The sequence below is a fragment of the Sminthopsis crassicaudata genome, chromosome 2, assembly GCF_048593235.1.
Source record: "Sminthopsis crassicaudata isolate SCR6 chromosome 2, ASM4859323v1, whole genome shotgun sequence".
In the NCBI taxonomy this organism is placed as follows: domain Eukaryota; kingdom Metazoa; phylum Chordata; class Mammalia; order Dasyuromorphia; family Dasyuridae; genus Sminthopsis; species Sminthopsis crassicaudata.
The window spans coordinates 4,156,256-4,168,591 of NC_133618.1; the positions used below are offsets into that span (position 1 = coordinate 4,156,256).

A 12,336-nucleotide genomic window follows, 5' to 3' on the forward strand; every position below is an offset into this window, starting at 1 on the left:
CCAACTGAAACTCTCCTAAACATAACTCATGACAATTCTTAAATTAATAAACTTCAGCTTTCAATCATTCCTTAAGTCATTTTAAAAAGGTCCCTTAAAAAAACATAACATATTGGGCATTTTTTGATTTTGTTTTCATTAAACTCTACAAAATTTGGAGATACCTTACAGGCTTATCAAAATATTTTCTATAAAGTCATTCAAATTACAAATTAGTAATAAAAGGGATTTAATTATTCCCTTTTCACAAATTTGGTTTCCTATTTTTAAAATCTTAGTTTTAAATTAATTTCGGTATCTCTCTTTCCTCAATCTTCAATGTGGTCAGTATTGCCAACAGAAAAAAAAGGAGGGATTTATCCTCTTTTAAGCCTATTTTGAAAGTTTGTTGTTTTTTATAGACTGTTTCTTTTGGCTGGTCACATTAAAAGAAAAGGGCTTAGGTAAGAAACCTGTTCGCCATGAGTTAGCACAAAGCATGAACAGCAATGACAAGACACATATTTCCCATTCTTTTAAAGATTTTCCTGATTGTATGAAGTAAAAACTCACTATTCTTCAACTTGGTTTCATCAGACACACAAAGAACATATAACAATACACAATGTTAAATCAAGCATGAACTTCTAAAGTTTTTCTCTAGGAAATTTTGAAGATCTTACCTGTCTCCTCTATTAAATATAGAATTTATAATCTGTCAGCCTAGGATAATCCTTCTCTTTCTTAATTATGTTAACCTTCTTAGAATTTATAAAAATGTAACTTACTAACACTTTATTCTAATTTGTCAAAGGATTCACCCATTTTAAGTGTACTTTGTATTTGGTTCCTAATATGAGTTCCTGACAGATGGAAGAGTTTGTTAACTTTTTCTTTCTCTATTTTTTTTTAAAGTATAACCACAGGAAGAAAAACTGACAATAAATTAAGCAATATCAATTGTTCACTTGTTCTAAACTGATTTTGAGAGTATGTTCAATAGTTGTGGAATTTCTAATTTCCAAAAGTTCCAACATAGTCCCCTAAACCCTTTGTGTTTTCAGACCTAACTTTACACAGCTGAATAGCTCTTTAGTCATCCACCAACAGGGAGTCCAATTCTGTCCCAAATGAGATCTTGTAGGATGCTCTGCTTGCTTTATACCTGACTCCATCTCTCCTGTGGGTGTTCCTGACCAGAAAAGTATCAATTCTTGGGCAGAACTTTCCCTAAGAGAGTTGGACTAGATTCCTTAAGATCTGCCTTAATCTTCTGAGAAGTTCCCCAACTGAAAGCTCTGGAGATTATCTCCTTGGAATATGAACCAAGGAGCTTAATTTCTATCAGCCTGAGACCACCTACATGGTATTGTCCTACAGCTAACTCTAAAATATTCAGGGATTTGCTTTGGCAATTCTTAATTTCTTAGGCTGATCAACTGGGGTCTAAAAGTCAAATTTTATACTTGCTTTCCTCTAAAACTTCCTAAAATTTTAGCTCTGATTATCAACAACTAACTCAATACTAAGTAAATATAAGGGGAAATAATCTTTTCTTCCCATCTCTAAAATTAAATGAATCTTCTTTACAAATCAGAAGGGGGTAAGATTGCACCCAGGGTGGTCACATGGCTTGACAGTTTACTATTATGGCTGGGAATCTCTCCCCTAACACTATCAGTTCTCTCACAAATTACTGCTTTGTCAAGGTATTATTAGAAACCTAGAGTGGAAAATTATTTTCCCAAACCCTACCCATCAAGCGACTGATTATAGAATGGTTTCCCTGACCCAGAATAAAAGTTTTCCCTCAACCAATTTAAAAGATTTCTTTACTAATGACAAAAATGATTTAATTATATTTTGCTGAAGGAATTTAAATGCAAAAAAATTCTATTTTATCCAACAGGAAGTTTCTGTGGTTAGATGGCTAAAAATGAGGAACTTGCAATTCCATTGCTGAATCGCCTTGATCTTAACAAAATGAAAAAATGGAGGAAAAAAGAGAACAGGAAGCTATGTTTTTAAAAAGTTAAAATTATAACCATATAATTTTTATAAAAATAGAATTTGAGTGCTCCAAAGCTTTAGATAAATTAAATCAAAAATAGTTTCTCTTAGTTTAATTGGGAACCCTTCTTAGTGAAAATTTATTTAGGGTAAGTCAAGGCAGGCTCAGCAATTTTGATAAGACTTACCTCAGAGTCAGAGAATTTGGGTGCAGACAACAAGGGGAGTCCAACCTCTCAGGGCTGGTGTCCATTGGGGAGCCATTGAAAATTCAACCTGGTGTGCACTTCCTTTTGGGGTCCCATACAGGGGCTGGCCAAAAGAGGCTTATTCCATCTAGGTCACCAACATTGTGGTGATTAAAATTATCTAATCTATAAAATGAGAGACTGAGGCAGACATTTGAACAAATGGCACTTTATTAAAGCATCCATGGTCCCCTATAATGAAGAGGATCCTAAATCTTTTTAAAATAGTTTTTTACTTTTTCAAATACATGCAAGATAGTCTTCAACATTCACCCCTGCAAAACCTTATGTTCCCCAATTTTTCTCCCTTCTTCCCCTCTTTCCCCAGATAGCAAGCAGTTCAATATAGATTAAACATGTGGAATTCTTCTAAATATATTTCCATATTCCAAGAAAAATCCTATCAAAAGGAAAAGGGAAAAAATTAAGGAAAAGAGACCAAGCAAATGAACAACAAAAACAAAATGGTGAAAATTCTATGCTTTGATCTACATTCAATTTCCATAGTTCTTTCTTTGGATGCAGATGGCTCTTTCCATCACAAGTCTATTGGAATTGCCTTTCAACAATGAAAAGAAATAAGCCAATTCCATCACAACTGATTATCACACAATCTTGTTGCTATGTTCAATATTCTCTTGGCTCTACTCCACTTAGCATCCGCTCATATAAGTCTTTCCAGGCTTTTCTGAAATCAGACGGCTCATCATTTCTTATAGAACAAGAATATCCTATTACACGTATTCTATTCTATTAGATTAACTTATTCAGTTCACATTGATGGGAACATTCCCCAAATGATAGCCATCTACTCAATTTCCATTTCCTTGAGTAGATTCCAGTTCTTCTTCACAATCTAAGATGCCTCCTCCTTCCAAGGCCTTATTTTTTATAGGGCTAGATGTCCAGACATTCTGGAACAGGTATACCCAATACAGAATAATCCCATTAAGTTGTGATACATAAGCTAAAATAAGCAACATGTCAGCAGGGCCACAAGTTGGGTGAGTCAAAGTCTATCTACATAAAATGGACAGGCTTCTTAATTTGGGCAAGAGGAAGTGGAACAAATTATTACAGTCAGTGCCTAAGTGGTCATAAGATGGTCGTCTGCTCCTGTTGGAAGGGTTATTGATCTGGAGGTACAGAAATACTTTGGGGGATTTTTTTATGTAGTTGCGATCTCTACCACACTAGGCGTGGTCACCATGACAATAGGAAACAAGGTGGGGAGGCCTTTAATTTTTTTATAGTTAAGCAAGTGAACTTAGAATCTGTAGCACACAGCTCTGGGCCTTATATACTTTGACATGATTCTATCAAATTAATAAGTACTGATTAAAAGAGAGTATGTATCTCACTATAAACAGAAAACTAATTTTTAGTGTGTTGTGGTACTAACTAGTTTAACTATGGGGGCAAATCTCCAGATTTGGCCAAAAATAAACAAAACTGATATAAGAGAAATAAGATTACTCCAAAGAATAAAGCAACTAAAGAGAAACTCAATTTTGAAAGCTTGTCAGAAATGATAACTTCCAAAGTATGTCTTTCTCTTTTACCTAATAACTACTTTATCTCAAAAAGAGAAAACATTTTTACTGAAATATTTGCAGGATTACAAAATCATTTAGATGTTTTACTTCAAATCAGTACGAAAAAATCCCCTTTTCTTTCTAAATTAGCCCATGAGGAAACTCAACATGACAATATTTTAATCAGGGCAGCTAGGTGGTGCAGCGGATAGAGCACCAGCCTTGAATTCAAAAGGACCCAAGTTCAAATCTGATCTCAGACACTTAACACTTCCTAGCTGTGTGACCCTGGGCAAGTCATTTAACCCCAGCCTTGGGGGAAAAAAGAAAAAGACAATATTTTGATCTCCCTATACTGAATCATGAAGTGATGAAGATGCAGCTAAAATAACCTGTCACCCATTATCAGTCAGTTTGAAATCAATAATCTTGAAAAGTCCTGCTTCAAGTTTTTCTAACCAAACTTCTCCAAAGTTAAGTGAATCTAATTTCTGTCCACATGTAAACATATTTTATAACATATTTAGCTGGGTTCTTATTCTGTAGACAAAGAGATTTTTGATGCTTAATGGCTCACTTCCCTCCCTCCCAAAACTGTTGGTCTTCACAACAAATTTGATCGTGTAAAGTAAAAAAGAAATTAGGTTGATTATCTGTTGGGAACACAATATGTAATTTTGATTTACCTTTGGTATACCTTTTTTTTTTCTTATGAGAGGATGATGGTGATTCAAGGAGAATTGCTGTTCTCTGACTTCCCAACTGAGAGGCTCTTACATTGTCTGACATCTCTTCTCTTCCCTCTGCCTCCAATTTATTTTCCCAGTCCACAAGCAACACCTGTGTCAGTAAAGGCTGCTTTAGAACTCCTTCAAGTGTTATGATTCACAGCTGTGGAGGCTCTCCGAGATTTGACCTGCCCCTTCACCTAGGCGTGGTCCTTAATAATTAACCATGCTTTATAACCCTTGCAAAGATGCTACTGGGAGAATGACATTTGAAAGGCAACACTTAATTTTTCTTAATGCTTTTTTAGGGTGATTCAAAGTTAAGTTCCAAGATAACAAGGTCATCTTTTTTCAGGAGAAGAGTTTTTGAGCTTTCTCAGATCCAATTTTTTAAAAAAGCTTTATAAATATGTGTGTATATAGTGATGTATTCTTATCTTTTTGTGGTGCTTTGTATAATGAGGTAAGTATATTAAGTATACATCATATTCTTTGACTATGTTGGTATAATAGAGGTAAATACAATAAATATATGTATACATATTTTATATGCAAATATATATATGCATATATATATATATGTATGATGTTTCTCTTAAGATAACACAAGTTATCTTAAATTGATCATCAGCAAAAAGAAGAGTTTCTTTTGGAGTTCATTTAAGACCTGAATTATTGGATGAAAACTTAACTCCCCAAAAACTTCTTAAAAGAGAATACCCATATGAAGACATGGAAGCTATTCTTGGACTTTCTTGAAAAAACAAACACAATTAAGGTAACAATATTTTAGATTCTTTAATCCATATTTTAATTATGCATTTCTCTGTGTTTTTAACAAGTTTATATATAGGTCTAGTTTTTAACAAGTTTATATTATTCTATCTTCAAATGATTTGCTGTGAATCTCTTTTTAAATGCAAGCTCAGTGATTTGTTGACTTCATATACTAGTAATTCAGGCTACCTAGCAAAGAAAGGGGGGCAACACTAGAGTTTGATGGGATAAGTGTGAAAGATGCTCCCATACTCTATCTCTAGTTCTGCTATGAAAATTTGTCTATTAGGGTTACTGCAGCATTGAAAAAGAGGCTTGAGACAAAGTTTCATTAAATGCAAATTTTACAGCTATCCTTGAGTTCTCTAGGTCTATGAAATTTAGGGTATTTTAATGTTAGTTTTTTTTTTTTTTTTAATGTTTTAGTCCAGTTTTTTTTTTTAACTGGAGACTTTTCACTTATATTTGCCATCACACATAGTATGATGAGTCACAAAATCAAACTTTTGCCCATTATACACATTCTGACTTAACCAGACCCTTCTAACATTGCAAGACCGATCATCAAATGGAGGTGATGTGTGACTTTTTGTATGGCCCTTGGACTCTGGCCTTCAGCTTCTCTAGAGGCCAAGGACATGAACTTGTGTTGGACGCCATCTGAAATGGGAATCCAGCTTTGTATCATTATTATTTGTTTTTATACTTATGGGTTGTCGGGAGCCAAGGGCTTCAGCCCAGGTGTCTCTCCCCCCTAAGTGGGCCTGCCCAGGTGTCTCTCCCCCCCTAAGTGGGCCTTACCCTTAGACAAATTGTTCCCAGAATCAGGCCGACCACAGGTGGGCATGATCCTTCCAAGAATCAGCCGACCATAGAATGTTCCAACATTGTGTATGTTCCAACATTGTGTATCCTAACTGCAAAATGTTTCTGTTCATTGAACCAGCCATTCCCATGTTCCTTTCCCAGACCCAACCCTACTTCTCTTTCTCATGCTTTTTGCTATATAGGCTGTACCCCTAGAGCAATAAACTGAGACCTTGACAAGGATCTGCTTGGTCTCGCTCTTCCTTCTCGCTCGTTCTCTTTCAGGCTGGGTTCTCCTCGGTACCCCACGAATAACTGAGTCCCACGGGCCGGGACAGGATGCTGCAAGGAGAATAGCCTTTTCAATTAATCTTAACAGAGAGATAGGTCTGTAAGAAAAGTAGAAGAGTTTTTCTTTCCCCTCTCATTCCCTTCCCTCCCTCCCATTCTTTCTGAACAAAAATGAGCCAAGTCACACTGAAACTTGAAAAGAGATCACAGGTATTTTTCAGATGAGCAAGTCATTTCACCCGTGGGAATTTAGAGAAGGCAAATCTTGTCATTACAAAGTTTGGCAATTTTTACATATGTTAAGAGAATAATTTTAAGTGTAAGTTTTACTGATGCCTTTTTTGATTGTTATAACCTCTAAATGATTCTGCTCAAATAGTAAAAAAAAAAAAAAAAAAAAAAATCCCTTCCTTTTCACAAAAAACTGAAGATAAGCAAAACAAAGGAATATCCTGCCTATATCTGATCACATGAGCTTCATTCATCACTTGGAGCTGCTGAGAGAAGAGAGGCATTCTTCATTACTATGACAATTAAGACTGATCAATACTGGTCAGACATGGGTTGCCTTTCGATGTTCATGTTTGCATCATTCTAATCACTATATATCTTGCTTTCCTGGTTCTGCTCATATCATTCTGCTTCAATCCAAGTCTTCCCAATTTCCTCTAAATTCTTCATGTTTCTTATTCTTTCTAGTTCAAGAATATTTCATTTTTACACCCATCTACCATATTAAAAATAAATAAGCATATTTTGGGGCATTTCCTTTGCTTCGAGATTTTTGCTACCACCAAAAAAGAAAAATAAAGTTGCTATAAATAAAGCTCTATATACACGGGATCTTTTCCTGTCTTTGATCTAGGATTGATATCTCTATGTCGAAGGATGGGTTTAGTAAATTAAAAAAAATATACAATTCCTCCAATAGACTTGTAATGGAGAGAGCCATCTGCATCCAGAAAGAGCTCATGGGAATTGAACATGGGAACCTTTTTTGTTGTTGTTTTTCCTGCTTTTTGTTTTCTATATCATTTTTTCTTTTTGATCTTGATTTTTCTTGTGCAGCATGATAAATGTGGAAATATAGATAGAAGAATCAATTGTACATGTTTAACATACTGGATTACTTGCTATGTAGGGGAGGGAGAAAAATTTGGAACAAAAAGTTTTGAAAGGGTGAATGTTGAAAATTATCTTTGCAAATACTTTGAAAATAAAATCTATTGTTTTAAAATAAAATAAAATAAACCCCACCAAACTCAAAAAGAATAATTTAAAAATGACTTAGTCACTCAAAAAATATCTAATTCCAAGTTGTTTTCTAAAAGAGTTGGATCAATTCGCAAGACTCACCAATAATGCATCAAAGTGTCTGTTGTCCCATGGCCATCCAAACATTTACCATTTGCCTCGTGGAGAATTTAAAGAAATATTTATAATATAAAGAGCTGTTTTATCACATAAAGGATAATTAGATAAATAAGGAGGATACAAATGTGACAATATTTAAATTACATGTTGGAATGAACTATACATTTTTTCTTTTGATACAGCTAATATGAATTTGTTTTGTTTGACAATGAATATCTAACAAAATAATTTCTTTTCCTTTTATGTAAGTGAAAAGAAAAATAGACTATATTAGTAGAAAACTTAAATTTCTTTTAAAAAGAAAGACATATTGAACTTATTCTATGTTTTAAAAGAAAATAATAAAGATTCCTAATATTGTTGCAATCCCACTCTTTCTGTCCTATTTATATAGATTATATATATATAGATGTATATTATATATATATTATTATTTATAACACACATTTATATATAATTATTAAGTTCAGAATTAAATTAAAAAATAATAATATCAAGCAAGAGAATTGTAATAATCTGAATTTTGTGGGAGTTTAAAATTAGTGTGAAAATACAGTTTTTGTCTTGAAATCTGGTTGGTTAGTTGGTATTATTTTATTCTTTCTCCTCAGTCCTCAGAAACTGTAAATGAAGGACCTTCAACCACAAAATTTCAGTTTCATACTAATAACTAGCTCCAGGATCATGGGCTAGAAATTATCTTTTCTAAAGTTCTCATTTAACAGATGATGGAGCTGAAGCCCAGTAAGCTTGTGATGCCCCCAAGGTTACACATTTAGCTAATGAATGGCAGAGCTGCTGTTCAAATGCAAATCTAGCATCTTTCCTTAAACCATATTACAATTATCCCTTCCACATCAGGAGGGATGAAAGAAGAATGGCTTCTTTGCAATCTGGAAAACGTGCTTAAAGTTGGTGGGTTTTATTTATTTTTGTTGTTGTTGTTGTTGTTATTTTGACAACCTCTTCATACCAAAGAAGATATATCAATAATGGTATTAAAAGATAAAATACATTGTCATTATACAATACTATATGCTTTATGCATCTATCAATTTGTAAATTTTTTTTAATGATCTTTCCTCTTCTTTTCCTATTTTGGGTTTCCATAAAACTTGCCCTAAATACCATTTAATTTCTCATGCCAGCATATGATATATGAAAATCTCCATGGTACTAGGGATAACTGTATTAAACCAACTCTGCTTATTTGTACTTTGCTATCCTTTAATTAGGTTGAGCTTAATTCCACCTTCTGTGGGAAGCCTTCCCTTACTATTCCCACTTTATGGAACCCCTTCCTTCATTCTTTTGCATTTAGCAGATTCCATTAGCATAGTTAAAAAGAAGAGTCAATTAGTAGATTGAAGATTTGGGATCAAATCCTATCTCAAACACTAGCTGTGGGATTATGGGCACATCATTTAATCATTGTCAGCCTTAGTTTCTTCCTCTATAAACTGGGAGTAATAATAACAGCTTCTTTCAAGGTATTGTGAAGATGGAATGAGGTCTATCTTTTCTTCCATCTTCTAGGTTTTGCTTTGAGACTGAAAATTTTAATCCTACGTCCCCTTAAGGAGCTATAGGAAGTTGAGTATGACCCTCAATCTGCCTAGGCTTCCATATCTACACCTTTATATTTAGAATCCCTTTAAGATGTTAGCTTTATGACAGAAGTGAATTTTTCTTGAATTTTTCTTGCCTAGCATGCTCTCTGGTCTTTAGTAATGACTCCATGAACTCTTGGTTTAATCTATGAATGCTATTAATTCTCAACTTCACCATTTCATCCACTGGGGATGATTTGTTATTTCTGGTTTTCTCTGAAATAAAAACGATTCTTTGGGAGTTTTTTTTTTTTGGGGGGGGAAATGGAATAATTTGAGAGGAGTCAAGTCTATTCAAGGAAATCTGTGTCTGACAAATGCTTTTGCTGTTGGAGCCTGCCCTCCCCCAAACACCTAAAGCTCCCAAAACTAGTAACCTCCAAAGAATATCAAGTTGGCCTGGTTTGATTACAAACATTATTAATGAAAGCATTGGAAGGGATCTTGGAGCTCATGTAGTGAAACCTCTCCCAATTACAAGGAAAAAGGAGCTCAGAAATGTAAGGGACCTTTCTAAGGTCACTAAGTGAGTAAAAGGGCAGATTAGTGGCACAGTAGGCAGAACATTGGTTTTTGGAATTGGAAAGAGTTCATGAGTTGAAATCCCCCTCAGACATTGTGTCCCTGGGCAAGTTACTTCATCCTTGTTTGCCTCAGTTTCCTCACCTGTAAAATACCACTCCAGTATCTTTGTCAGATGGAGTCACACAGAGTCCAACATAACAAAAGAGTAGAAGCAAAACTTTGCAAACACAGTAGCAGAACTTGGATTCCCTTGATCATTAAGACATTTCCTGAGAAAATCATCTTAAAAAAACTATTTTTTCTTTTTTCCAGACTGATGAATTCATCAATACAAATAACTCCTCATGGGAAAAGTTCAGCCACCAATACAGGTCATAGAAAAACTCTTTAACTTAGAAGACAAAACTCTGGACGTGAGAGATTTAACTTGTTCATGGTCACCCAGTCAAGGATCAAAGGCCAATCCACTACAAGAGGCTTCCCTTGTCTAACAAAAAAGTAACATAAATGAATCCAATAACTCCTCACTCTATTTTATTGGACTCCAGTATAGATTTCATTTTAAAAGTCAACATTTATTTGGATCTCCCGATTTCAAGTAAACAGTAAAAATATTTCAATTCCATTACAAGATGAACTTTAAAATTAATTTTAGCATTTCTTTTGAAATGATCACGTCATTGGAATAAGGTAGGAAAGAGGGAAAACATAGTGGGGAAATGTTGCCTATTCTGACTCTACATTTGAATTCTCTGATGTTGAGATATACAAATCATTTTCCTACTGGGCATCAGGGAGATCGGGATTCAAATCCCTTTTGTTACATGTCTGGCAACAAGGAAGTTGGGGAGCTGATTTCTAACTCACTTTCTAGCCCTACCTCTGGTATTAGCATTGGTTGAGGTAGCTTCCCATAAAGAGAAAACCACACATCCTTCCCATATCCCAGTAAGTGACATAGAGCTAAATTCTGAAATTCAAAGAGGCAATAATTGTTAGGACACTGAGGTTCATAATAAACATTCAAGTTTCACTTTAGAGAAATGAATGGCTCAGAAGTATTGTACTCCTTAACTTTTTGAAGACTTTGATTGATTCAAAATCAAATGGGAGAAAAACATCAGGACTGGATTTCTCACCCCATTTACCAAAAGAACATTTCCCAACTGAGTCCTGGATCTTAATAAATGTGTGTGTGTGTACATTTGATTTCATTTCTTTCAGTCTAAACAGCTCTCAGAATCTTAATGTCAGGGCATTGTCTGGAGAACTATAGTCATCCCGGGAAGCCTATGCTTATTTGCCAATCACCAGATGACACATCTAATTTTACCACCTCCTGTTTCTTAGTATGCACTAAGTATGCACTTAGTATGACAGTATGGACTGAAATAAACCTTTGGGATGAAACTGAAGAGAAGGAACCCGATAAAAATGACTCCAGAACTCCTGCATTATTTTTTCCCATGCCTGCAAATATCGCGTCGGAGGAATGGGAATTCATGGCTTTCCATCTTAAAACTTCAGTTCTCCTTCCCTTAAAATTTTTATTTATAAGTGGTAATTTGAGAAAAAAAAATGAGACGAAAGCTTTGAATGATTTCCATAGAGAATTGTGCAACAATTTCCCTTTAAAAAAACAAAAACAATGAAACAAACAAAGAAAAAAACGAAAAAAAAATCACAACCAAGCAAACAAACAAACAAAAAATACCCAACTTAACCCTTCCTGGAATTGACATGGAGATAAGGATGAGGAAAAGGGATGAAAAACAAAAGAGAAAGAAATCTCTTTTCTAGGGATACTGGAAATAAAGTGGAGTGGGCTGTCACCAATGAAACGCCCTCTCTTTGATGCACCCGAGTTAGGGAAGGGGTTTGTCCCTCAGTAGCTCTGCACCTCCAAGGGCTGCTCCGTGGTCTTGAGAGATCCCACTTTCACCTGTTCCTTCTCCTGATCTCCCTTGTCCAATTTCGTATTAAATTGGATCTAAATGGTTAAAATGGATCTAAAGCATCCATTTCAAGTTTTCCATCGGTCCCAAAGGGAGCGTCACAGAGCGCAGGGTGCATCGGGAGAAGTTTGGACTGGCAGGCAGGAGAAACTTGGTTCCGCTTCCACCTCTGACCGCCACTAGCTTTGGGACCTTGACAGGTCTCTTCACTTCGGGGCTACGTCAGGGGTAAAACAGGAATCGGAGTAACTCCCCCATCAGGACGCTGAGTTAGGAAGGTATCTGCAAACCCGAGCGCTGTCTAAAAGCGAATCTGAGTGTCAGCAGTGATTACTAAGGGATGCATCCAGCACATCCCGGGGAGCTGGCAGTGAGCGCTTCTCCGGCGAGCAGCAACGCCTCGGGCCGTTGGTGTAGCTCTCCAAGGCATTTTAGAGCTCAGCCCAGCCCGCTGCCTTTATTTTTCTCGGTGAGGAAACCAAGGCCCCCAGAGCGGA

At 35.5% G+C, this 12,336-nt stretch overlaps 1 long non-coding RNA gene across 1 annotated transcript; it reads left to right on the forward strand.

The window, feature by feature from the left end:
* The first annotated feature begins 4,861 nt into the window (after window positions 1-4,861).
* On the forward strand, window positions 4,862-11,045 carry LOC141553085 (uncharacterized). Its single transcript, XR_012485274.1, has 3 exons — window positions 4,862-4,963; window positions 5,132-5,278; window positions 10,197-11,045. It is a non-coding gene; the product is annotated as an uncharacterized LOC141553085 (long non-coding RNA).
* The last annotated feature ends 1,291 nt before the right edge of the window (window positions 11,046-12,336 follow it).